The 22,413-nt window shown below is 53.5% G+C and overlaps 1 long non-coding RNA gene across 1 annotated transcript; it reads right to left on the bottom strand.

Moving 5' to 3' along the window:
• Window positions 1-4,661: 4,661 nt before the first annotated feature.
• On the bottom strand, window positions 4,662-5,625 carry LOC128812938 (uncharacterized). The gene is made up of 3 exons (XR_008438878.1): window positions 5,290-5,625; window positions 4,980-5,185; window positions 4,662-4,875 (listed from the first exon to the last, which is right to left on the bottom strand). It is a non-coding gene; the product is annotated as an uncharacterized LOC128812938 (long non-coding RNA).
• Between the last annotated feature and the right edge of the window lie 16,788 nt (window positions 5,626-22,413).

The following is a 22,413-nucleotide window of genomic DNA, read 5'->3' as shown; positions in this document are numbered from 1 at the left end:
GCTGGATTTATGGCTGTTAAATCATCCCTCCTCTCATCTGTCACAGCCTTTTCAGATGTTCATCACTGAACAACAGCGAAGCTGGGGCCATAATTTGTGCTGCAGTGTGGAGCAGGAGGAGGGGAGTCCTCTCCACCAGTAACTGCCTCAGGATTTATGGAGACTTCTCCCAATCTTTTTTTTTTCCCCCCCGAGTAGAAGAGGCTTTGCTTCTCTTTCTGCTGTTGCCAGCTTGTTCAGCCAGCTGGAGCCAAGGAAGTCCGGGTGGATTTCGAGCCCTGCTGGGAGGGATGACAGCGGCTTGCAGGGAATTTGGGGCTGGCCCTTGCCCACAGCAGGATCTGCAGTGCAGGACTGTGCCTCCTGCTGGGCTCAGGCTCTGCTTTGGGGCTGGATCTGCCCATCCCCCCCAGGTTTGGGGATGAAACATGGGAAAATCCCACTGATGCAGCTGGCAAAGAATCCTGGAGTGGTTTGGGTGGGAAGGGAACTTAAAGATTTGCTGGCTCGCTGATATTGAGGTGTAGGCTTGGGGGGGGGGGGGCTGGGTCATCAGGCTGCAAACCAGGGGCTCCCTGCCTGCTCTGGCAGCCTGGGGGAAAAAAATCTGGAGATCTGGGATGATATTTAGAGACCTTCTCACCCTCTGCACCCTCCTGAAAGGTCAGAGCCAGCTGGGGATGGTCTCTTGAGGAACAAGGGACAAGGATGAGGAATTGTGAGATGCTGGAGCTGGGGAGCCCAGGCTGGGTTTCCTTGTTCCCTGGGATGATTTTGGGAGCCAGCACTGCTCTTCCCACGGGAAAGCTTCAGGATGTCTGGTTTGGAGCCGTGCTGATGTGAGGGGCAGGGCTCCCCTCTGGGTTTATTTCAGGGACTGCTCTGCCAGCAGCTCGCAGAGCTCCCACAAATTTAAAATCAAGATTAGACAGAGCAGTCAGCGACATCTCAGGGGTTTTGGGACCATTGCCAGCCCCAGGTCAAACCCCTCTCTGTGCCTCGGTGGCACCTCTGGCCCTGCAGTGGGGAGGGGACACGAGCAAGAACCTGCCTTGAGTTTCTGTCCCCTTGCCTCATCCCAGGGGGATCAGCCCCTCTCAGCCACATCCTCGGAGCTCTGCTGGCCACAAGCCTCCGTCCCCCTGCCACACGTGCTGTCCCAGCAAAAGCTTTGGCTTGGATATATTTGTGTTGGATTTTGTGAACATTTCCAGGAGTTGGGATTTTTTTTTTTTTTTTTTTTTGGTCTGATGCTTGCAAGTTTTTTTTTTTTTAATCTGTGTGAAAATAAAGCGCAGGTTCAAAGCTGAGTTGAGGAGTTTGCTCCCACAAACAGAAGGGTGGGAAGGGAATTCCATAATCCCATGGAGGCTCCAACAGGACACGTTTATACCCCTGTGGCAGCTAATAATACATTGCTAATTGCCAATATTAATAAATCTACTATTTATTATAAAAAATAATCAGAGTTTTAGGTTGTAATAGGTGATTGTACTACTGGATCCTAAAAGATAATATTGTAAATAAAATTTAATCGATTTAATAGATATTTTTTAGACAATAGATTTAATAGATAATGTAATCCCAACAGTAGAATTTATTGATGATTGTATTAATAGCTAACACCAATTCTATAGATGCTGCTGCTAACAGGAGATGATAATAAACACTGATACAATAAATGAATGCTACTAATTAATAATAAATGTTAATAAAGCTAATAACCAGCCCCTGTCACTATGCTGAGAGGACAGAGGGCAAAGGGTGGGTGACACCACAGGCCACGGGGTGACCCTGAGGCCTTGGGCTCCCCTGGACTGGACTGGTGGTGTTTGATCCTCTACACCAAAGTGTCCCCTCCTGTCTGGCCACAGGTCATAAGAATTAACCCCTGTGTCCCCATTTGACCCCTTGATTATTAATTAATGGAGACACAAATGACCTCAAGGAACTCCTGCGTCCGCATTTGACCCCTTGATCAATTAATGGAGACCTCAATCAATCAATTGATCAATTAATAAATGACCTCAAGGAACCCCCAGATCAATTAAAAAAGACTCCAATGACCTCAAGTAACCCCTGTGACCTCAAATAACCCCGATCAGGGCCTCAAATGACCTCAAATAACCCCGATCAGAGCCTCAAATGACCTCAAGTAACCCCTGGATCAAAGAAAAAAGGTTCCAATGACCTCAAGTAACCCCTGTGACCTCAAATAACCCTGATCAGGGCCTCAAATGACCTAAAGTAACCCCTGGATCAAAGAAAAAAGGTTCCAATGACCTCAAGTAACCCCAATGACCTCAAGTAACCCCAATGACCTCAAGTAACCCAAATGACCACAAGTGACCCCGATCAGGGCCCCAAATGCCCTCAAGTGACCCCGATCAGGGATTCCAGTGACCCCAAGTGACCTCTGTGACCTCAGGAAAACATAATGAAGAGTCCAGCACATAAAATCTCATTCCAGTGCTGTTGCTGAGGGAGGTGTAGAAATAATTCTGACATAAAGTCGCTCTCTAAGGTGCCAAAGGGAGGCCCAGGTCCCTCCTCTCTCCAACTTCTTCATCGGCCACACCTGTGCAGAATTCCAAACCATGATAAAAGATGGCTTTTACCTGTTAGGATAATTTAATGGGGAGTTTTGGGGGAATCTTTATTTTCTGCAGATGCATCCCATGTTTCCATCTGCAGACAGGAGAAAAGCTGCAGACCACAGAGCTGGCAGGCACTGGCACTGAGCCCTGGCTGGGGTTTGTGCCCAGGTCCTGCTCCCCGAGCAGCTCACTCTGCTCTGAGCCATCCCTTAACAGGCAGCAGCAACATCAGGAATGATCTAGAGAAAGCCAGAGATTATGTGAGAAAAAAACGTGTCTGGCCAGGATTTGGACTCGAATCTCCGGGATTCAAGGAGAAACACAAACCCTTCTGCTGTGGGAGCAAACTCCACAACCCAGCTTATTTTTTTTTTTAATTTTCACTTATTTTATTGATTAAAAAAGAAAAATACCTTCCAAGTATGGGACCAAAAACCCCAACTCCTGGAAATGCAGGCACACTGCACGGAGTAACACTGAACCCTGGCCACAGGCTGAGCTGAGATTTTGAGCTTGTTTTGGAAGTGTGAGCAGTTGTTGGTTGCTATAAAGTTGTTTTTTTATATATATTTATATAAAATAAATATAAAACTTAATATACATTTATATTATATTATAAATTATTCTATTCTATTATATTTTTTCTATTATTATACAATATATTTATAAATATATTCTATTATAAATATAATTTTATATAGTATAGTATAGATAATATATTATATATATTATATTATATATAAAATATAATATATACATATAATTTTGTATATACATAATTTTATAAAATAATAATATATACTTTATTGTTTATTTATTACAATAACTATAATATTTTTATGTATTTGTTATATATCATTTATTTTATATATAATTTATTATATAATAAATTACATAGAATTTGTTTATTATATAATATATTATTATACATAATTTATTGTTTCTTATATTTTATTATTTCATATATTATATATTTATTCTATATGAATACATCAGTCTCGAAGGCAGAGTTCTAAGTTTGGTTGGTTGCTATAAAGTTGTTGGTTGTTATAAAGTTATTATTATATCTATATATTTTTATATATACATAATTATATATATAATTTAATATAATATATAATTACATATAACTTATTGTTTATTATAATAAATATATCAATTTATATGTAAATATTTGTTTATATAAAGAAACAAATTTGTTTATCTAAATAAATATTTGTAAATATTTATTTTTGATAGAATTTATTCTAGAATACATGATTACATATTATTTATGATTTATTCCATAATATATAAATTATAGATATTTTTATTTATTCTATTATTTAATATATATTTATTATATATGAATACATCATTCTCGAAGGCGAAGAGTTCTAAGGTTAAAAGTCCGTGCTGCAATATCCGAGTCCGTGCTAAAACTTCGTGGCACAGCAAGCAGAAGCTGCAGCTGCAAGGCTGCTCTGTGGCAGCGCCCAGGTGCAGGAGCAGCTGCAGCAGAAGCTGTTCCCAGGCTCAGATCCCGTGTCTGCAGCAGCAGCAGCAGCAGCAACCACAGCCTTTTCTTCTCCTTTCTTCTTTCCTTCACGCTGTGGTTGTTCCTCCGTGCCAAACACGTCAGCACAGGCTGTTTTTGTTCATACACCATCCAGTCATCTAGAAGCACGATCCTGAAACTTTCTAAACCAATCTGAACTTAATTCTAATGTGCCAAATAGTGTCAGTTCTTACCTAAAAGCTACATCTATAACATTGTCTATTTACACAAATATGCTATCTGTTTTCGTATTGAAATTTACATACATAAGTTATCTACTCACGTGAATAGTTCTATCTATTTACACATACAGTTCTATCTGTTCTAGAGGTGCAAGCAAAGTTCTGCTATGATTTTGTTGAGTCTGGAACTAAGTTACCTGTCTTGGTTTGAAAAGACAGGTGGCCGCCAAGGAAGGTAAGAGCCTCCCTTGAAATGGAAAATGTGAACTCCTTCCCTCCAAATTATTATAATTCTTGAAATTAAGGGGCTCTCAGGCAAAGATATGGGAATAAGAATAACTGTTCTTTACTAGGAAAATTAAAAATACAAATGCAACAGTACAAACAAGCAAAAACCACTGCTGGAGTCAGAACGGGCCCGTGGGTCAGCGTGGTGGCAGCAGTTCCATTCCATGGTGGCTCAGCCCTCCTGCAGGGAGAGGAGCAGCGAGAGAAGCTCTGCCAAGCTCCCTCTCCAGGCTAGAGGTGAGCATCTCCATCCCAGGGGTCTCGGGGACCTCTGGAAACAGAAGCCACCCCACACATTTTAGGAGGGACAGGATGGGGTCCCCGGCAGCTGCAGAGCAGCTGCTCAGCCGTGCTGCCCTCTGCCCCAGCACTCACTGCAGACGCTGAGCTCGGTGCTGCTCTCGCCCACGCCGCAGCTGCCAGCTCCAACCTGGCACACGAAGGTCCTGGCACCCTGCACTGTCACCTGGCTGATGGACAGAGCCTTGTCCCCACAGCTGGTGCCTGTAGTCAGTGTTGTCCTGCACGACCCTGCTGGCTGTGATGTGGTACAGCCTCACCTGCTTGTTTGCTGTGTCCACCTGCAAGGTGAGGGGTGAGCCTGGGCTGGGGAGCCCGGCGGGAAGCCCTGGGCTGGTTGCCACCCCAGCCCAGCAGCCAGAGCTGCTCTCCTGCCAGCACTCACCTAGAACCAGTCGATGTAGGTGCAGGGAGCATCCTCAGGGATGTAGAAGTTGCACTCGATCCTGGCTGTGCCCCCGTCTCCACTTCCACCACGGCTGGCACGGAGATCTCCAGCCTGCTGGCTGCAGCTGTGGGGCACAATTTGCTGTTAGGGGCAGGAAGGATGGGGAAGAATGGGCTGTCCAAGCACAGCCTGTCCCCATCTGCATGCCCCAAAAGCTGTGGGGCAGTGCCATGTCCCGTGCCAGTGTCCCCTAGACATCATGTCCCAGCCCAGCAGCAGTGCCACGCTGCTTTCAGCATGCACAGAGAGCCCACGGGCTCAAGGCACTGATCCTGCTCCCGAAGAGGGGACAGGACATGTTGTGCCCACCCCGGCCGTGTCCCCACACACCGTTGGGAGGCAGCATGTCCCTGACCAGCACGGCACAGCCACGACTCCCAGGACGCTCCACAAGCTGTGATCCTGCTGTCCCAGCAGGAACCCAGCGGTCAAAGCATCCATCCCTGCAGCGTTCCCAAGGCTTCCCCTGGCTGCTGCTCTGCTCCCTGCCCAGCTCTGCCCACCCATGGCACCCCTGTGAGCGGAGCTTGCCCATCCCTGCAGCCCCTTCCTCCCAGCCCAGCCTGCTCCAGCAGTAATGGAGCTGCTGGCCCTGCTCCAGAGAGGATGGAAAGGTAATGGCAATTGATCCAGGACAGGGCACGGAGCAGCTTCCCAAGGATTGGGAGCAGGGCAACCCCAGCCAGGCAGAGCAGATGTGGATATTCTCAGTTCAGTCAGAGAGAAAAAGAGAAAGATTTCTGCGAGGCTAAGCCTGGGAAAAAGTCCGAGAGGAATGTAAACAATTATTTTGTTTTCTGTTCATACTGTTTATAGATATGTTCTACCACACTGACCTCAGTCCAGTGTACCAATCAGGTGAAATGTTTTTACTTTCAGACCAATGGAATTAATGTTCACGGTGTTCTCTATAAAAGAGAGAAGTGCTTTTGAACAAACGCTCATTTTGCCTTCTGAAATCATGCGAGTCATTTCGCCCGTCGCTGGCTCACAGCATCAGAGCAGAGACAAGGGTGGCACCACAGCAAGGCTGGGAGTGCCACTGCCACCATCCCTGCCAAAGCAAAGGGGGCTCTGCACGCCCTGGGCTGGCACACGGCCCTGCAGAGGGGACAGTCCCCAAGCAGCAGAGCCAGCCCAGCCTGGGGACGAGAGGCTTGGAGGAAGAAATTACGTCAACATCTCCCTCGATAGCACCTGCTTGGTGACAGCCACCACTGAGACTTCAAAGGGCAGCGCCGTGCCCACACAATGCTCTTTGTTTGGAGTGGGTATGTGGTGACTCAAAGCCAAAATGCAGCCAGCAGCCCTTCTGCCACAGCAAAGGCTCCAACACGCAGGATCAGCCACCTCAGAACTCCCCAACACCCAGGTTTTGGCCCTCGCCCATCCCCTCAGCACATTACAGCTGGCACTAAGCAAAGAGGGATGAGCAAAGCATGGCACGGCAAAGAAGGTGCTGGAAAAACAGGTGGAAGTGCCAGAGATAAGCGCACACCATCCAACCTGGCCTCAGACTCTTCCAGGGATCCAGGGGCAGCCACAGCTGCTCTGTGGGGCCACCCCACCCTCACAGGGAAGAGTTTCCCCCCAGTATCCCACCTCATCCTGCCCTCTGACAATGTGAAGCCGTTCCCTCTGCTCCTGCCACTCTGTGTGCTTGCCCAAAGTCCCTCAAAGAGCTGGGATTCAGGCAGGTGGGAGGGAGGGAGGGATGAAATCCACCTCACCTTGCCACTGCAGTAGAAATCTTCATCAGCACTTTGCAAGGCAGCAACTCCCGCTCTCCCTTCCCATCACCACGCTCAGAAGGTGGAAAAGCTCTTGCAGGTGAAGCCCCCAGCTTTCCCCAGGTGCTGCCAGGCACTCACTCAGTATCCAGGAGAGCTGGAGCCAGGATTGATGCCACCCGGTGCCCGGCCCAGCATCCCGCGTGAGTGGTGGCAGCTGTGGCGCTGCCAACCTGGCACCCGCAAAGAGGGACCCCGAAACATCTGGCAGAGGCCGCTCTGCCCCCAGGCCGTGCCAGCTGTGCCGGTAACCGGTTTCGTAGCCCCATCCAGTGTCTGCCAGGCGAACTGCACCGCTGGCTCCCGGGGCGGGCAGCGCTTGGCCCCGGGTGGCTCGTGGAGCTTTGGCTCCGGGCGCCGTCGAGGCCGGGATGTGGCTGGAAAAGCTGGAAAGGCTGATGTGCTCCACCTGCTCTCCCTCCGGGAAAAGCACAGCTGTGAAGGGGGGTCCTGGGCAGGGCCGCCCCCACCGTGCGCCCCGCGGTGCCTGGTGGCAGCGGTGGGTAAATAGTGCAGGTGAGCGTGCCGAAGGCTCTTTGGGGGTTGGTGTGGGAAGGGAAGCCCTTCCCAAGGCGGGGGAGCCGTGTCGGGATTCCACAGGAAGGCCCACAAACGATGAGCTGAACCCAGCTGGCGGCAACGCTCCCCTCCTTAGATTCTCTGATGTCTAACACATGGTGGCTCTGCCTGGTCTCAGCGCTTTGGGGCTCTCTGCACTAAATGCTGCTGAGTTTCCTCGGGATTGCGGGAAGGAGATCTGCTGAAATCCCCTTATTCCTCCCTCCAGACATGGAACATCTCCAAATGTTTCCTCTTGCCCTGTGGGACGTGTCCAAGAAAACCCAGGGGACTCCTCAGTGTCCTTCTCACTGGGACTGGGGCATGTTCAGCTTTTAAGTCTCTAAAGAGATTAATCCTGCCACTAAAACATTTGATTTCATCCTTCTCTGAACGATTTACCACTGAAATTGGAAGATTCCCATGCAGAAACATAACTTTGATTTGTTTTAATTTATTTTTTCCCCTTCACAGGAGCCTGAACTACCCAAATCTGTTTTACTGCAGCAGAGGGAAGTTGCTGGGAAGGGCTGTGCTGTAGCTCCTTTAGGAAGGGCCCGAAGGCAAGGCTGAGTCACTGAGACAGAGCTGCAGAGAGGGGCTGGACAGTAATAAAACACATCTGTCCTCTGTGGCCGCATCCCAGATGTGAGTCACATCCTCTCCTTCCCACTTCCAACTCCAGGCCATGTTTGGACAAGGTCACTGCAGCTCCTTGTCCAGCTGGGAGACACAGGGGGTGTCTTGGCTGAGCTGGATTTTCCCCTGCTGGTTTCCCCAAAGGACTCTGAGCTCATCTGCCAGCAGTCCTTGCCGTGGGCTCAGCCAAATTTGCCCCTCCACAAGCAAAGAGGGATGGGCAGCTCTGTAAACACTGGATAAGCTGGAAAATCCCAGGAAATCAGCATGCTTTCTCTCCCTCTGGAGCTGGGTATGGAGCTCAGGGATGGAGCAGGATGCAGGACTGAGGGGGCCAAACCCACCAGGCAGTTCCCTTCTCTCCTGGTGCTATTTCTGACAGCGCTGCAGAAGCTTTTTGTAGTTTTATTCTGGCCCTAAGGCTTTTCCATGTGTTGTGACTTCCCAAGGAAGAGGAGGAATGCTGAGCTGGCTGGCTTGGGACCAGCAGGCTCTGGAGCCCCCACCAGCAAGGAATGCCAGCCCTGATCCTGGGCAGCTCTTGCAAAAGATGAAAGCCTTGTGTGTGTCCTTGCTGGAGACTGAAGGGAGATTTTCCTCCTCCTTTTCCAGCCAGGATGGGGGCAGGTGTGTTTTCCCCCAGAGCACGCTCTCTTTATCTGGCAGCTGATCTGCCCAGCTGCATCCCCAAGCTTGTGCTTTATGAGCCATTTCTGCACTTTCTCCTTAAAATGGGACGTTTTTGGCTGCAACCCTGGGATAAAAATCCCATGGGGCCAGGTGGGACACAAATTCTCTCGTGTCACCTCTGCTCAAGGTGACCTTCTCCAGCCTTTAGCTTTTAATAAAGGATAAACACCGTTCCTTCTCCCTGGGGATGGGGAATTCAAGGTGTGAGCAACCCTTTCAGCAAGAAATCCAGGGATGTGGCTCAAAAAAAAAAGGAAAAGCCTGAGGTCCTCAGGGGATTGTTGTGGGGCTGGCAGCCAGCAAAGCTACTTCCTTGCCGAAGGGAGGCAAAATTGAGCAGTTTTCCTTGGCTGGCCTCTCCTGCCGCTGCGTGTGCCGCTTCCAGGCAGCATGCTCGGGGACATGAGGGGACAGCAGGGCTCCCGCAGGCTCCCAGCTTTGCTGTCACTCAGGCCGTGCTGGAAGTGGGTCTGAAATGACCTTTCCCCGCTGCAGCCCCGTGGGTTGTTGCTTTAGCCTGTGGGTTTTGGCATCCAGCCCCTCCATCCCTCACAGAGGGGATGGCTGCTTGGAGAGGAGCTGGCCCCTGGAGCAGGCGAGGAAAAGGATGCTGGAACTGCTTAGCTGGGAGGTCAAGTTTCCCAAGATGGCACTGTGGTGGCTTTTTCGAAGCTGTCACTGCCAGCAGAAGGAAAAAAAAAAAAAAAAAAAAACCCAAAAAAAAAAAAACAAACCCTCCTGAATAACACGGGTCTGCGCAGGGCAAATATTTGACATGCTGAATAAATGAGCAGGAGGGAGATGTCAGGGAGAGCAGGGAGCTCTGACTCATGTTCCCACTGCACTCCAGACACCTTCCTGGCAGGCAGCTGCCAAATGTCCCTGTCCCTGCAGCATGGCAGGCAGAGGAGAGTGTTCCCACAGCCCTGCTGGCAGCCAGGGATCTTTGCAGATCTCCAGGGGTGCCGTGGATACCTCCAGGTGGGCTGGAACAGCCCCAGGAGCGATGGAGAGGCAGCAGCAAGGGGATATCTGGGATTTTGGGTTGGACCTGCTGGATCTGCCCCCCCTTCCCTCCCTTTCCTGGGGATGCTGAGTGCAATCCAGCCTTATTCCCACTTAGGATGCTCCTGTTGAACGAACAGCCTGGGGATGCTGCATCTCACTGTCAGCATGACAGGCTTCACCTCCTGGCTCCACCACAGCTTTGGGGTGAAAATAGTGGTTAATTTCCTCCCCTCCCAACATGCAATTTAAGCATGTGGTGAAGCAGCAGCGTTTCTCTGGCTGGAAAGCTGCTCGGTGCGAGCGTTTGAGCAGAGCTCTGTGGTTTTCCTGCAGCTGCGGGGGGGAAAGCGGAAGGTCTCGGCTGAACTCTCGTTTCCCATCAGGGCAGCGCTTGTGCACAGCGGGGAGGGCCAACCTGCCATTCAATCTCCAGCTCTGGGGACAATACAGCCTGTGTCCTGCTGCCGACAGCCATCCTGTGCAGGGACAGGCTGTCCCAGCCTCGTGCTCACGCTGGTGGCACCGGTGCCTGGAGGGACAGCTTGTGCCTCTGAGGACACGGAGTATTTTGTGATGTGCGTCGGCTTTGCTGCCTGTGTGTGACTGGGAAACGCTCTCTCCCCCACCGGCTGCATCCTGAGGTTTGTGGATATGAAAGTCCACATGCCTCTTTCTTCTTTTTAATTGCTATAATTTGTCTGGCTCTTACCCGTGGTCAGGAGCAAGGCTTGGCTCTGAGTTCCCTCCGTGGATTTATTTTGGTTTCGATGCTGCGCAAAAAACCCAAAACCAGCCCAGCCCCCTGCCTGGTGCCCCGGGTGCATCCCGTGCCCGGGTAATTTTCCTCGCTGGAGTAATTTCCTTGCCCCCAGTGGGACTTCTCTTGTGAATAAAGCTATGTGGGATAAGAGGCTGAAAACCACAGCCTGGGAAATTTATGCAGAGGAGGGAAGGAGGGAAGCAGGGAGATTGTTCCTAGCAGGCGAGCGGTGGCTCTGATTGCTGTTCTCATGGCAGGCGGACCGGGCTGGGGCTCATTAGCAGGCGGCGGGAGGCAGGGCAGGGTTCGCGAGCTCACAAATTGCCTCGGGGCAGAGGTTGGTGCCTCCTGCCCTGGATGCCGTGCGGATGGGTGCCCAGGGGGATGGGCTTGGGCTGGGAGCGCTTCCCTGTGCCGGTGCCAGGCGTGGGGGGTGCTCGCTCCTGCCCCCCGTCTTCCAGCAGCCGGGAGTCTGTGATCCTGTTTCCTCTCTTGAGCAGGAAGGGAGCCTGGATGTGCTGCTCTTCTGGGGCTCACTGGCAGAGAGTCGGGGTCTCTCCGTTTGTGGTGTCCAGGGCGGGGTGAAGACAAGATCAGGAAAGGGAATAGTTGAGAAAAAACTACAGGGTCCCAAGCTGAGAGAGGTGAAATTTGAAGTATCATGGGCAGGAAAAGGTAAAGGCTGATGGTTTTTCATGGGAAGAGTGCCAGGAACAGCCTGGGCTGAGCAGAGGACACGGGGCAGGGGAAGGGCTGAGCTTTATGGGACACATCCTCTGGGACACGTCTCGTGGTCCTTTTCCTGCAGACACAGGCAATGTCCCCATTCCTGTGGGACTTCCCAGGAGCGGCTCCCACACCCAGGCTCCCCCTGCACCCATCCCTGTGGACCGGGCGCCCCCAGCCCCTTGGCAGAGGGGACCAGCATGATCCCCCCCAGACCCTGCTGTCACACCGAGCCCCGGCAGAGCCAGCGAGCTGCGTGTCCCCACGCAGGCACTGCCACCCCAGGTGGCCTTGTTTTCCTCGGCAAAGGCGGATGGGAGCCACCATCTTCTGAGCAAAGAGCATTTTTAATCTCCTGCTCCCGCTCCATGCAATTAACTTGATTCCCTCCCCTCGTTTCCTGCAGAGGTTTAATTAAAATGCATTGTTCGCCTCGCCAATTATTTGCTCTGTCCCCCGGATAACCTCTGTGCAGCGACTGCTTCTTGGGGCTTTTTTTTTTTTTTTTTTCTTCCTTTCTTTCTTTATTTCTTTCTTTTTTTTTCCTTGTTGTTATTGAGGTTTCTCTCCGCTCCCCCCTCGGCAGCTCCAGCAGCGTTTACCTGCCCGGGAGAGCGGGATGGGGGAATTATGGAAGCACGCACAGGGGCGAGCGGGGGCCGCTGCATCCCTGCCGAGCCGGGCGGGGGGAGCGCACGGAGCTCCGTGCCCCCGAGCAGCTGAAACAACAAGACCTTGTTGACTCGCTTTGAGTTCCCGGCACTCGGCAGCTGCTGCTCCAGCAGGTGATAATTGAAACCGGGAGCGAACCTGGATGGCGGCAGGGGTTGAGATGCAGTTCAGCCTTCAGCCCCCTCCCTCCTCGCCCTGCTGCCGCCGGGATTTGCACAGGGTGGGGACCCTGGGGGCGGTGGGTGACGGCCCCCAAGGAAAGGGGTGCTGGACCAGGGAGTGAGCGGCTGCAGCTCCGCAAGGTCATCCCTGGAGGAGCCGTTTGGGAAGAAAGGGTGTTCAGCGCTTTCTAAAAATAACCCCGTAGCAGGACCGAAATAACAAGCTGCTCTCGAGCAGTGCCGGGCTTGAAGCCGGGCCAAGGCAGCTGCTGCCGGGCCGGCGGCGGCCCCTCGGGTGTGCCGTGCAGCTGGACCTGGCAGGGGGGGCCACGGGAGTCCCCCACACCGGCCAGGGGGCGAACATCGGATACGGGATGGCTCGGAGAGATGCTGATGCTCAGGCTGGAAGTGAGGGAGGTCTGCTCTTGGGAAGGTCCCTTAGGAAGTGGGGTTGATCCCCTCGGAGGAGCTGGGTGTTGGGAGGGGGGACACGGCCATGTGGTTTCCTCCTTTTCCACGGGGTCCAGTTTGGAGAGCAAGACTCGTGTCTGGGTCTGTTGGAAAATGCTGGGTGTCTGCAGAGTGTCAGCATCATCTCCTCCTGCAAAGTCTCCTTAACGTGTCCCCAAAGGCTCCTCTGCTCCTGCCTTTTGCAGATCCTGCTCCAGTTCTTGGCTTTCCTTGCAGGGGCTCTGGCAAATGTCACATTCCTGGTGGTCCCACACACTGGGATTTGCTGGCTCGCGGATATCGAGGGGAAAGTCTGGGCTTGGGGGGGTCACCAGCTCCAGGCTGCAAACCAGGGGCTCCCTGCCTGCTCTGGCAGCCTGAGGGGAAACTTCTGGAAATCTGAGATGGTATTTAGAGACCTTCTTACTCTCTGCACTCACCTGAAAGGTCAGAGCCAGGTCTCTCCTCTCAAGGAAGAAAGGACAGGATAAGGAATTGTGAGACGCTGGAGCTGGGGAGCCCAGGCTGGGTTTTCTTGTTCCCTGGGATGATTTTGGGAGCCAGCACTGCTCTTCCTACAATTGATGGTGCTTATTGGAATGTACAAGGGGCTGCTGTGGATGGGATTCAGCTGTTCATGGACCTCTGCTCCTTGAAGTTCCAACCCATCAGCCTGGCTGGATCTCAGAGAGCCATCCCTGAGAGATGCAGGTGGAAATTCCTCCTACAGGACATTGGGATGAGCTGCTCTTGGGGCTCCAGGCCGAGCAGACATCCCTCAGGGAGTGTTGGCTGGGCACTGCATTCAAGCCCAACAGTGCCAAGCTCCCCTCTTCCCCCACCCACCTTTCCAAATCCACTGGTGAAACTTGGAGCAGTTTCCAGTCTAATTGCAGCTTCAGAGTGGGAATCCCCAGCCCTGCAGGGAGGATAAATCCTCTTTTATCCCTCTGGAAGAGGGTACAGCAATAGCCTGGGGAAGGCAGCCCCACTCACGCATCCTTCGAGAGAAAGGTCCAAACCTGCCTCATGTTCCTGCTTCAAACCTGGCTCGAGTTCAGCCCTGGCCCCTCCCAGCCAGACCTGCAGGGCTGATTTTGGGGAGGGAAGGGCCCAACTCCGTGCCCAATTCCGTGTCACAAGCTGTTGGCACTGAGTTTGGAACAAGCACATCCATGGGCTGACAGTGGTGGCCCTGCTCCACCCAGCCAAGCAGCAGCTGTTCCCTCCTGGGGCAGCGTGCCCTTCCGAGTGCCTCTCATTTTGTTTTTATTTTGATGTTTTTTAGGCTTAAAATCCATACTCCTGGCTGTTCCTGCCCTTATATGCAAGTGCTCTATAATTGAAAACTCTCAGTTGTGCGCTTCTCCCATGCAAAGCGAAGGCTTCAAAGCAGCAGGTGGAAATTGAGCCGATATCTTGGCTGCCAAAGTGAAAATTTGTATGAAAATTTAATTTTTCCTTTGCAAAGCAGGGAATTGGGTTCCTGGGGCCCTGGCCAAAAGCCTGATGTGACCCTGACTTGCAGGGGCAGTGAGGGGAGCAAACCCCAGCTCTGTCCCAGGGATACAGGAGATGCAGTGAAGGAGATTTTTCTGGAAATTCTCTTGGCCAGATGGAGTTTCAGCTTCTGTGTAACAATAATGTGATTTCCTGATGGTTTAGTGGGTTGAGGAGAGGGGACTGAGCATCTCCTGGGCTTTGAGCATCACCTGTGGGGCTCAGTCCTTTCCTACAAGGGCACTCAGCAGCCTCAGAGCCTGTTGATGGCGTTGAGTGGTGCTCCCAGACTCCAGGTGTGCTTCCTCCAGGTGCTTTCCCGCAACATCAAGCTGTCCTCGATCCTCTTTGGCACGCTGCTTTCCATCCCCACCCACCTGGTGGCCCAGGACCCTGTGCTTTCTGCCGTTGTCACCTGCAGAAGGCAGCGATGACGCTGGCATCGTGCAGGAGGTAAAAACATCACCATGAGCATCTCCTCCTGGGCTGGGGGCATCCAAAGCCTCCTGGGGGATGCCAGGGGCTGGATCCACTGCGAGGGGTGCAGGGCAGGAGCGTCCCATCCCCATGCCCACGTCTGGGGAGCAGAGGGGTGGCAGGGAGGGAGGGAAGGGAGGAGAGGGAATGTGGCTGTGGAGTCACTGCCTGAGCTGGAGCTGTGCCACTGCCGGCTCTGCGAGGGAGGAGTGTCCCCCCCGAGGGGCCGGGGGGTTTGAGGGGGCGTGTGGCCCCTTAGGAGCGTTCTCTCGCATCCCACGTGGGTTTGATTTCCCAGCCCGCGGATTCCTTTGGGCTGAGGAAAGCCGGCGGAGCCGCCTGTGCGAAGGAGCCGCGCGGCGGCAGCGGGCGGGTCCCTCCCGGCTCTTATTTTGTGTTTGTTTTTAATTGAAAGACAAAAGGCCGCGTGCTAGAGGCAGCCTGCCTTTCCCTTTGTCCTACGTCTTCATGGGATGAGGAGAGGGATGCGAAGGGAACACGGCAATCCCGATGTTAACCATCCCTGGGGGCAGCATTCCCTGTTCCCATGAGACCCCCCAGACCCCACCGAGCAGCAGCTGCCTCTTTCCTGGGGGTGAAGGGGGAGCAGCTGCGGGGTGATGCCACAGGCAGGTGTGTCCATCGCTCCGGCTCTCCTGGGCTTTAGTCCTTTCTTCTTTTTTTCCCTTTTAATCCCTGGAAACAAAGCCAGAGGGCAGCTGCGCCAGGCAGCGCATCCCGCTGCCGGCAGGGCCGGGGCTCCGCTCACGTGCGGGATCTCGGCTTTGCAGGTGATTCCCGAAAAATCCCTTTGCCAAAGCCAACCCTCTGGCTGCCCGGGGGCGTTCGGGCAGGTCAGGGTGTTGGCTGGAGCAGGGATGCTTTGGGAGTCCAGGAGAAGAGCCCACCTTGCGGCGCCCAGGGCTGCCCGGCAAAGGAGTGGCTATTTCTGGGCTGCAAAAGGAAAATTGTCCAACTGAAATTGGCAGTGAACCCCAGGACTATAATAAACAACTTCCCGGTCAAGGTCCCTGGCTATTTTCTCTCTGTTTTGGCTTGGAGAGGAAGATTTATTTTGTTTGCTGCTTGGAATTTTTTTCCCTTGTCTTTTTTTCCCTCTTCCTTTGGAGGTATTTAAAGCCAACAACCCCCACGAGGCCAGGCTGGGGTTGCTGCTCTCCTGGATGTCTCTGGGTCCATGGAGGTGCCAGTGCCACCGGCTCCCGTGGTGGCATCCTAAACAGAACCTTTTGGGATGTGTTCAAAGCCCATCCCTTACAGACCTGCAGGGCGTTTGTAGCCTCCAGATGGGCCTTGATAATTTAAAAAAAAAAAAAAATGAAATAATAAAAACCAAAGAAACAAGCAGGAAAAAATTCCACTGGCTTCCAGGAAGGGTTTTCCTGGCTGTGGGACTGACCAGTCAAGCAGGAAGGTGGATTCTCTATGCAACCTTTTCCATCCTCATTCTCTTGGGGAGGTGTGGGCTGCCAAAGCCTGGTTTGGGAGATCCCACATTGCTGAGTTGTCCCTGGGTGTCCCTTTCCCCATCCTGCAGAGAGCTCCCAGGTGCCACAACTCATTCCTGTGGGATTCAAAGGGCATCAAGCTGGATAAATCATGCATAAGTGACAGGAGTGTGCAGCATCTCTGCAGGGTGGCAGCTTCAGCACTGCTGCAGCTTCCCAATCCCTGCGCCTGCAGCAGGCTGGAGCACTGCAGGTGGGATATTAGGAGTTGAGATCCATGCTTTGGGACAGCCCTGGCTTTGCAGAAGTGATGGAGCAGCAAAGTGAGGGACCACCAGCACCCAGACCCTCTGGGAACAGGGGAAGCTCTTGGCACAGGGCTTTCCTTGCAGGTGGAGTGGGAGGATGCAATTGGAAGTTTGTTGTGGAGTGGGTTTGGTAGAGGCTGCTCCCCTCTGTTCATTGGTGTAAACTCTCTTGGAATGACATTTCCCCCTCTGTTTTCCTGAGGCAGGACTCACTTTGCTCTCCAGCCAGGAGCAGGGTAAGTCCAGGTGTGTTTTCTCTGACACTGAATCCTCAAGGTGCTGCCAGGGACATGAGGATTTGGGCAGAGTGCAATGCTTCAACCAGCTCTGGTCCCACAAAGCCACCAGCTGTGGCAGAGGGGACCCCCAAGAGGGATCCTTTAGGATTTTGCATGGAATTTCTTCCTTTTCCCACGGAGCCAAGCTGGCTGGTTGTTGTCAAGCTGAGTGTGGGCATATCCGAGGTCTCTCCCCGAGGGAGGAGCAGTGTTTGGCCACCAATTCCGTTACTCTGTGATGTCTGGGCTGGTGCATCCTGGATTTATTGGGGGTCATTCCCCACTGGAGGGGAAGGGCAGGGCAGGATGGGGCAGCTGGGGTTGGCAGCACGTCCCTGCAGAGAGCCCAGTGCAATACGAGGTGCTATCCACAGCGGGGTCTGTTGGCATGAGCCACATCTGGCTGGAATTTCTGGGATGCTGGGAGCCAGCTGGGAGACACGGAGTGGGGCCAGGATGAAGCTGTGCAGAGCACACGGAATGAGGGGGTCATGTGTCAGCAGAACCATGGGAAAGGCTCCCTGGGGCTGAGGTTTTCTGAGCTGGGTGAGCTCAGAGCTCTGTTTTCACCTCTATTCCAAGTGAATTTGCTGTGTTTATATGGGCAGCTATCCCTCAGCACCCCAAAAGTGCATCTTCTATCCCTATAGCTGAAATTGGGAAATGGATGGGGGTCTTGGAGGGATTTCCATTAGGGCTGAATGGGGGACTCCCCTGATGGAAGCAGGATGAGAGCTGGGGTTTGGCTGTGCCCTTGCTGCATTTTCCCAATGAAAACGAGGTGCTGCCCTATCCTGAACCCACATCCCTGCATCCATGTGACCTGGGGAGGCTTTGCAGCACCTCCGGGGTGAGCTGCAGCCCCGGGGAGCTGACGCTGACACGAGCCAGATTTCGGAGCCGGGCGCAGGAGGCTGGCGAGGCCTCGCCTTGGCAGAGCAGCCAGGGGAACAGCTTGTGACAGCCTCTCTCCCTCTCCGAGCGCCTGCTGGGGTGCGTTCCCTAACCTTTCCTGCCTCCGTTCCACTCCTGTGTTTCTCTCTCTCTCCTCTTTTTTTTTTTTTTTTCCCTTCCCTTTCCCCTAACTGTAAATGCGCCATAAAAATGGATCAAATTGCTTAAATCACTGTCATTAAATCAGTGTGAGTCCCCCCTCCGCCCCTGTGCTCGAAGCCTGGCAGAGAACATTTGTTCCAAAGGCTGAACAGCCGTCTTATTGCTCTGAAAGCATATTTGCTGCTTGATGGAAGGAGGAGAGGAGGAGAAAAACAGCCTGCAAGGGAAGGAGGGGGGGTGAAACCACCAGGGGCTGGTTTTCCTTGGACACAGAGCAGGGAGAGGGGGCTGTATCCTGCGGGCTGGGTCCATGGGTGGTAATGGGGGTGACAGAGATGAGGGGACTGGGGACACCCCTGGGCTTGGCTTTGATGGTGAAGCTGGGGTTTCATGGTACGGAGGATGCTGGAGAGGGGTGGTGGGAATCCCAGTGCCAGCACAGATCACACAGCCCCATCCTGCAATCCTCCAGAATGCTCTCCATTGAAGCCCAGCAGTGATGCTGTGGAACAGCTCAGCCTGGTGCAGCACAGGAGAGCAATGAATTCCCAGTAAACAAGGCAGGTTGGGCTGGTGAACCTTCCCGAGGCCCTGGGTTGATAAAGCCCTGCCAGTCCCAGCTTAAAGAGTGGCTTTAGACCCGCTGGTGTTTGCACATCCGAATAAAAAGCTTTTGCAAACCCTCACCACGGGCCTGGCGGCTCAGGGGAGCTGGGGAAAAGTGATTGCTCTGTAAATTCGGACTATTTTGGGAGCCTGGGTTTTGGCACGCCAGAGCAAAGCAGCGATGGAGGCAGAGACAAGGCTGACTCCAGGAGCTGATGCCAGCACCGGGCCACACGGGGGAATGCAGGAATGCTTCTACCCAGGTGGTCTGGAAAATCCCTAGAGAGAGCAACGCGAATGCCGAGGAGAGCCGGGAGCTGGAGGCGGATCAAAGGGCTGGGGAAGGAGCTGCCACAGGTGGCAGGTGCTGGCAGGGAGAGCACGTCCCAAAGGCACCGCTGTGCCGAGCCCTCCTGGTTTTCCAGAGCTCCAGGCTCTTGCAAAGCCGTTGCACTCACCAGTGGCTTTCTGGTGCTTTGTCCCCAGGAAGGTTTCTCAGAGGATGCTGATTCCCCCCCGCATCCATCACCCTCCGCTGAGCCGGGACGCCGCCTCCTGCCCTGGAGCTGCCTGCTGGGCTCTGCCTGAGCGCTGAGGATGGCACTGAAGCACCAAAATGTGACCCCGGGGGTGCTGCTCTGCCCGTGGACCACGGCAGGGCTGGTTGTAGCCTCCTGCTGCACTGATCCCAGCTCCAAAGCCCTGAGGAAGGCAGGAAGATGAGATGTGCTGGCACAGATCCCCGTGTCTGGGGCAGAGCTGGGGGGCCCAGCCCTGCTCCTGCCTCTGCCCTGGGTGCAGGAGCTAAAAGCCAAAATGCAGAACAGCTCAGAGGGCTGGGGAGCTGCCCGAATTTCCACAGCTCCAGATTAAAATCGCACCAGCTTGGGAAGGCTGCCCGGAGGCTGGGGAAAGGCTCAGCCTTCCCGAGGCTCGGCACGCTCCGGATGCCCCCGGGTGCTGCTTTGGGGAGCCAAGGTGGCCCTGCCCAGCCCTGTGGATGCCCTGATCCAGGCTCTCAGGGACTCCCATGGCCTTGAAGACCCCCGTAGATGGTGAGCAGTGACCCCCTAGCACGAGATGGGATCTGACTGGAACCTTTCCAGGCTCCCCCTTGGAAATGGGAGCACGGAGAGGGCAACGCAGCCGTTCCCTCCTCGTGGGCTTTGCAGATTAATTATTCCCAGGGTAAGGAGCTGCTTAATGGCTCTCCCCCTCCACCCCCACCTTCCCATGGGAAACTGCAGGGACAGCTTCTCCTTGTCCCTCAGGGGTGATGCACGTCAGGCTTAATCCCTGAGCATCCTGCTGCTTGCTGGGGACACTCAGAGCTGATCCTTGGTGCTGGTCTGAGTCGGGAATAACTCCCTTAAAGGCAGCAGCAGTGAGTTAGCATCTCCTGATGCTGTGACACAGGAATGCTCCATGGAGGAAAGCAGGATTGATAGGAATAATCAGGTTTTGTTTAACCATATTGAACTTTAGGGTGAGGGGCAACTCCCCCGTTCCCAGCTTTTGGTCTTTCCTTTGGTTTCCTGAGTGCCCGAGGGCAGCAAATCTGTCTTGACAGAAGTGCTAATGGAGAAAAAAAATGGATATTAATTCAGGGGAAGTGTTTCCAGGCAGGGATTTATCTCTGTAAGCACCACTGAAGTACATGAGCTGCTCTGCTCAAAGCGGGAGCAATGATTTTTTCCAGCTGCATCCCACAAGGATGCCAAGGGACAAAGCTCATTTTGGGCTCATTTGGACCAGATACAGACCTGGGGGTCTCCCAGCTGGTGGTGGCAGAGCATCCAAAAATCCACTCTACCTCCAGGTTCCACATGCCATGAGGCAGTACAGAGGAGAGGGGGTGACTTCCCTTCTTTCCACCCCAAAAACCCTCTGAGAAGCAGAGATGTGTCATGATCACTGGCATGGTCCAACCCTTGGCTTGATTCCCCTCAGCCAGGCATCCCAGGAACAGGAATTTCTGCCCAGGGATGGTGAGGGGAGGAGGGAGCAGATCCCTCCTGGCAAAGGGAGCTCCCTTCACAGCAGGTGTGTGTTTATTGCTTCCTGCTGGGAAGGGCGACAGCTGGGATCTGTTTGCTCAGGACCTTGTTAGGGGCTCGTGGGCCTACCTGGAGCCCTGCAGCAGGGGGATAAATCCTGGCAAACCTGGCCGGGCACAGGGCTCCAGTGCTGGCACAGCCTGTGGGCTGCTTCACCAGGAGATCCACCTTGTTTTGGGGGCTGGCCACCTTCTGAGGTTAGGAAGCCATCAAGGACCTGTCTGCATTGGCCAAACTCCCCGTGAGCTTCATCCAGCTGTGCCTGGGAGTGACTGGAATTGGTCTGAAAAATTGAGCCATGATGTTCCTCAGCATAAGGGACCGTCTTTCCCACCTCCTCAGTGGCGGGACTGTCCTTCTCCTTGAGCACTTGCTTTCTGCTGGGGGTTAGGATTTTTCCTTCTCTCATGGAATTTTGTCCCATCTGTTGGTAAGAGAAAATAACGACCTGTATTTAAGAGACAAAAGGAAATGGCCAAGTGGGCGAAGGGTGCAGCTGGCTACTGTCTTACCTGGGGGGTGGAAGGGCAAAGATACCTTGAGATTTTGGGCAGGGCTGAGGGGCTGGGCTTGGCTCCTCTCGCTCTTGACATCTAAGGGGAGACAGACTGCAGTTGCTGTGGGGAAAATCCGCCACAACTGCAGGGTTCTGTCTCCTGCTGTCTTCCCCTACGGCGAATGAAGCCCTGCTCATGGGGGCAGCCATTGCACTGGGACCTTATTAACACCCGACCTCATTGGAAGGGACCTTCACCATCTACTTGGGTGCCTCAGGGGAGAACTCAGGACCCTTTTCCCCTCCAGACGAGCCTCTCCTGGCCATGTTCAGGAGCCTGGCTGCCGCTGCCCAGCCCCACTGCCCCTCTGCCGCTGTCCCGGGTTTTTTTGCTACACTGCCTGCCAGGACACCCAGTGGCTCCTGCTACACCTGCGGAGTTTCATATACATCTTTAACTCCTGCGGGATCTGCTCATCCCCGCCCTTCCAGCAGCCCGCCCTCGCCATCGCTGCGTGAGAGAGAAACACGGCCGAGCCCCCGCCACAGCGCCCCCTGCAGGCTCGGAGGAATCACCGCGCCCGCAGTGCCCAGCCGGGAGCCAGCAGCGCCCCTGGTGGCCATGCCCGGAACTGCAGTGAAAGTAGACGGAACAGGCTGCGGTTGGGTTTCTGCTCTTTTGGTTGTTCGTTTGCCTTGTTACACATACTAATAAAGAACTGTCGTTCCTTTTCCCCTTATCTTCGCCCGAAAGCATCTTAATTTCAAAGTTATAATAATCCAGAGGGAAGGGGGTCATATTTTTTTTTCCGTTCCAAAGGACGCTCCCGCCTTCCTTGGCAGACAACTGTCTTTCAAATCAAGACGCTTTCCCAGGGGTGGTGTCCGCCCGTCAGATGGATCCTGAGGCCAAGAATCCAGCAGAACACACCTGGACAAGGCTGGCAGGAGCCGTGCTCACTCCTCCAGCCTCTCTGTGGTTCCTGCCCTTCCCAGTGCTGGTGGTGCTGGTGGGCTCTGGGTTGATGACTGGCAGGACCTTGAGTTTCTCTACTCCAGTGAACTTCTGCTTCCCACTCCTCTGCCAACACCAAAGCATTTCCGAGCCGCTCTGGTGCTCCTAAGCCATGTGGGGTCACATTCATTCACCCAGATGAGCTGGGGACCAGTGAGAAAAGGGAACCGGGACCAGTAAGGAAAAGGTGGGAAGAGCTGACATGAAAGTGAAGAGTGAGGGAAAGCTGTGGGGGCTGAAGGCACATCTGGGGATGCTTTTCTCCAGAGACAAGGAGGATGCTGGGTGAATTGGGACGCACGGCTTGAGTCCATGGACTGTTGGGAACACCACTGGAGCCAGTAG

Source organism: Vidua macroura, chromosome 11, assembly GCF_024509145.1.
Source record: "Vidua macroura isolate BioBank_ID:100142 chromosome 11, ASM2450914v1, whole genome shotgun sequence".
Lineage (NCBI taxonomy): Eukaryota > Metazoa > Chordata > Aves > Passeriformes > Viduidae > Vidua > Vidua macroura.
Note: the sequence above shows the minus strand (reverse complement) of the source record. Positions and strands in the feature narration are given on the sequence as shown.